This window comes from Muntiacus reevesi, chromosome X, assembly GCF_963930625.1.
Source record: "Muntiacus reevesi chromosome X, mMunRee1.1, whole genome shotgun sequence".
NCBI classification, from domain to species: Eukaryota; Metazoa; Chordata; class Mammalia; order Artiodactyla; family Cervidae; genus Muntiacus; species Muntiacus reevesi.
In genome coordinates, this window is record NC_089271.1 from 16044529 (window position 1) to 16049360 (window position 4832).

Below are 4832 nucleotides of genomic sequence, written 5' to 3' on the forward strand. Positions count from 1 at the left end.
AAGGGGATGACAGAGGATGAGATGTCTGGATGGCATCACTGACTTGATAGGCATGAGTTTGTGTAAACTCCAGGAGTTTGTGATGGACAGGGAGGCCTGGTGTGCTGCGATTCATGGGGTCGCAAAGAGTCGGACATGACTGAGCGACTGAACTGACTGACTGACTGATATGGTGGTGGGGTGGGGGGCAGGTGGCACTAGTAGTATTAAATAACTCACCTGTCAGTGCAGAAGACATAAGAGACACGGGTTGGATCCCTGGATAGGGAAGATCCCCTGAAGGAGGGCATGGCAACCCACTCCAATATTCTTGCCTACAGAATCCCCATGGACAGAGGAGCCTAGCAGGCTACAGTCCATGGGATTGCAGGGAGTCGGACATGACTTAAGTGACTTAGCACGCACGTGGACACAAGGACTGAGACCATAGCAGACTCATTGTCTTCCTTTCTCCTTTTAAGACAAGGGGGCTTTTCCTTTGGGAGTAGTCTCTGGCTTCCAGCTTCCTGGTCTCTGAAACTGTACTCTGGCATTCTGGCTTCTCTTCAGTAAGTATCCCAGGCCCATAGGTACAAAAACTTGTGGTTGCGGCTTGGACCTCCTCTGACCTCAGTGACTAGGACCCTGGGAGTAAGACCCTGTGTTCACAGATGGACCCCATCCCTCTCAAGCTGTACTCATGAGAATGCCCCGAGGGTTCTGCCATGCTGCCTCCTCCCAGGCCCCTTTATTTTCTCCCCAGTTCCTCCCTCTGCTACTCTTCTCCTTGTACCAGACTCTATGACACAGCCTTGATGGTCTGGATACCTTCCTGCCTCACCCACAGTCAAGGCAACAATAGTACTAAAATTAAAAGTTTATCCAAGAACAACTGCTAGTTAACATATAAGCTGCATACTTCTTGGGAAGAAAATGTCACTAGTTTGTTCAATAGGTCTTTTTGATCTCACAGGATTCATCTTCCATTGTCCTGCATTCCCCCAAAGACGAATGGAACTTTTCAGAACTAAGAACTTTCTGAGCCCTTTGCTAGTCCTTTCCTATTCCATCAAAACTTCCCTATCATGTCTTCACAACATCAGGATTTTACACAGAGCCTTATCAACTAATTAATAAAGCAATGATTTTATTTTTTAATTCTTTTTACTTATTTAATGAATTTATTTGGCTGTACCAGGTCTTACTTGTGGCATATGGGATCTGAGTTCCCTGACCAGGGATCAAACCCAGGCACCCTGCATTGGGAGCATGGAGTCTTAGCCACTGGGTCACCAGGGAAGTCCCAAAGCAATGATTTTCAAGTTGATCTGTATGAACATTTGATCTGAGTTTCTTACCTATATATAAAATTCTTACACTATTTAAAAAGCCAACACATTCCAGTAGTTACAAACAAGATAGCACTGCCATTAATACGCATAAATCATAGCAAACTTTTTGGAGCCATCTCGTAAAGCAAAGGAAATAAAAGCAAAATAAACAAATGGGACCTAATTAGACTTAAAAGCTATTGCACAGCAAAGGAAACCATCAACAAAATAAAAAGACAACATATTGAATGGGAGAAAGTATTTGGTAATGATATGACTGATAAAGGGTCAATATCCAAAATATACAAAACAGCTCACACAAGTCAATATCAAAAAAAAAAAAATACGTGACCCAATTAAAAAATGGACAGAAGTTCTGAATAGACATTTTTCCAAAGAAGACATGGATGGCCAACAGGTACATGAAAAGATCCACATCACTGTTAATCATCAGAAAAATGCAAATTAAAACCACAATGAGATATTGCTTCACATCTGTTAGAATGTCTATCATCAAAAAGAACACAAATAACAAATGTTGGTGAGGATGTGGATAACCCTAACCCTCATGCACTGTTGGGGAGAATGTAAATTGGTGCAGCCATTGTGGAAAACAGTATGGACACTTCTCAAAAAACTAAAACTGCCACATGACCCAGCAATTCCACTCCTGGGTATATACCCTAGAGGAACAAAAACACTAACTCAAAAAGGTACATGCAGAGTGGTGTTTCAGAAACCTAGTCTGCTATCACCTCGGTCTGCTGGCTTTCCTGTTCCTGATCTCAACACCTCATCTCTCAGTTTATTGGCCTGTCATCAGCAAGCAAATTGAACTTGGACTTGATGGAAAGGAGGAACACTAAGAGATGTAGAGATGGGTTGGCAAGAAGGGATATCATTGTGAAGACTGAGAGGACAAAAGGCACGAAAAACAAACCAGAAACCCAGACGGTATTTCATGCATGGGGTTTGTAAGGAAGGAGACAACTGTCGCTACTCACACGACCTCTCTTGACAGTCCATATGGTGTAGTGTGCAAATATTTTCAGCAAGGGTATTGTATTTATGGAGACCACTGCAGATATGAACATAGGAAGCCACTGAAATAGGAAAAGGCAGCTGCTACAGATCTAACTGCAAAGTCATCCCTTGCTGCTTCCTCGAGTCTCTCATCAGTTGGACCGACTGTTGAAATGAATATGGGTGAGGCTGAGTCAAGAAATTCAAACTTTGCAATTGTAGGAGCCGGTTCAGAAGACCGTGAATGCCATCAAGTTTGTTCTGGGCCAGCCCTACTGTGGCCAGACTACCCCTTCCTCTGCTGAAGGCCCCCTGCAAGGTTCAGTGACCAAGGAAGACTCGGAGAGGGAGCAAAGTACAGTGGACACCAAGAAGCAGCTCTACCCCTATGCTGCGGTGGGGGAGTGCTGCTATGGGGAGAACTGCGTGTATCTGCATGGAGACACGTGTGATATGTGCGGGGTGCAGGTCCTCCATCCCATGGATGCCGCCCAGAGGTCACAGTATATAAAATGCTGCATCAAGGCCCATGAGAAGGACATGGAGCTCTCATTCGAGATGCAGCGCAGCAAAGACATGGTGTGTGGCATCTGCATGGAGGTAGTTTACGAGAAAGCCAACCCCAGCGAGAGCCGCTTTGGTATCCTCCCTAACTGCAACCACAACTACAGTCTCAAGTGTATTCGCAACTGGAGGAGTGCTAAGCAATTTGAGAGCAAGATGATAAAGTCCTGCCTAGAATGCCAGATCACATCTAACTTTGTCATTCAAAGTGAGTACTGAGTGGAGGAGAAAAAAAGAGAAGCAGAAACTCATTCAGAAATACAAGAAGGCAATGAGCAACAAGGCCTGCAGGTATTTTGATGAAGGCCATGGGAGCTGCCCATTTGGAGGGAATTGTTTTTACAGGCATGTGTACCCTGATGGCTGTCGAGAGAAGCCACAGAGACAGAAAGTGGGAACATCAAGCAGATACTGGACCTAATGAAGGAACGATTTCTGGGAGTTCATCGAGGACCAAGAGAATGGCAACCCTCTTGACGACAAAGAGGACGTTGTCACCTTTGAGCTGGGTGAGATGTTGCTTATGCTTTTGGCTGCAGGTGGGGACGACAACCTGACAGACTCTGAAAACAAGTGGGACTTGTTTCACGATGAGCTGCAAGACTTTTATGACTTGGATCTACAGCAGCTTGGTGAGGCGCATGAACTGGTCTGCCAAGCCTCAGATGGCAGCGGGCCTCAGGGACAGCAGCCATGCCTGGGTCACTCTCCTAGGCAGGCCTCTCAACTCCTGGTGCTCTCATAATCATTTTTACCCAGAGCCTGTCTTCTCAACCCCCCACCTTTCCCTAAGGAGTATTTTGTTTTCTCTGTTTAAAAAAGTTACAAATATAAATCTGAAAGTTAGTTTTCTTGTAACATGAATTTAACTGTCAGACAGTTAGTGTAGGTTTGTCGCTTCATGTTTTCCACCAGATTCACACAGTTCGCGGGAAGCATTTCTGGATTTCCAGGACTCACTTTTGAGGACCCTGGGTTTAGAAGTAACAGCACTGGTTCCTGCTCTGGGGGTCCAGGAATCAGGGTGATAGGTGAAGGATCTGAACTGTAGCAAGTAGCCTCCTTCTGTTCTAGACTTGGGAGGTGGGTACTTGGTTTCTGGTGAAATCTGCACATCTGGGTTTTCTGTCTGGTCCCTATCCTGTCATCCCCCACCCTGTGCACTCGTCCTGTGGTTTTTGGTCTCTTGTTTCATTGCACACAAGTAATACTACTGGGTAACCAGAACCAGGTGTGAATGTATTAGAGATTTTTACCGTGTTTAGCATGATAGGAAAATTGTGAAATAACACATATAAAAGATTGGAGTGGAAGAAAATAATGCAGGGTTGGAAGCTGACTCCCCAAGGCTGACGGACTTTGGATGTGTGAGTGCGTGACAAGCTTCCCATCCCTGCATAGATGCAGTGTTTGCAGCCTTAGTGAAAAAATTCGGTTTAGTGGTTTCAGCCTCGTGTGGCAAATAGATCTTAAAGGACAAAACAGTTTATTGGTAGCTGTTAACAGAGCCATGTTAGCTCTGTCTATATAAATAGAGAAACAGAAGTGCAAACTATATGGTTATCTCATGTATTAATACAACCTAGGGCTTGAGTCCCGGAGAAGGCCATGGCACCCCACTCCAGTACTCTTGCCTGGAAAATCCCATGGACGGAGGAGCCTGGTAGGCTACAGTTCATGGGGTGGCAAAGAGTCAGACACAGCTGAGCGACTTCACTTTCACTTTTCACTTTTATGCATTGGAGAAGGAAATGGCAACCCACTCCAGTGTTCTTGCCTGGAGAATCCCAGGGATGGGGTCACACAGAGTCAGACACAACTGAAGTGACTTAGCAGCAGCAGGGCTTGAGTCCACAGTTGTGTTTAATGTTATATAACAACAGACTGGTTCCAAATAGGAAAAGGGGTACATCAAGGCTGTATATTGTCACCCTG

The 4832-nt window shown here is 45.1% G+C and overlaps 1 pseudogene; it reads left to right on the forward strand.

Annotated features, from left to right (window-relative positions):
- Positions 1 to 2268: 2268 nt before the first annotated feature.
- On the forward strand, positions 2269 to 3642 carry LOC136153968 (E3 ubiquitin-protein ligase makorin-1 pseudogene; annotated as a pseudogene).
- The last annotated feature ends 1190 nt before the right edge of the window (positions 3643 to 4832 follow it).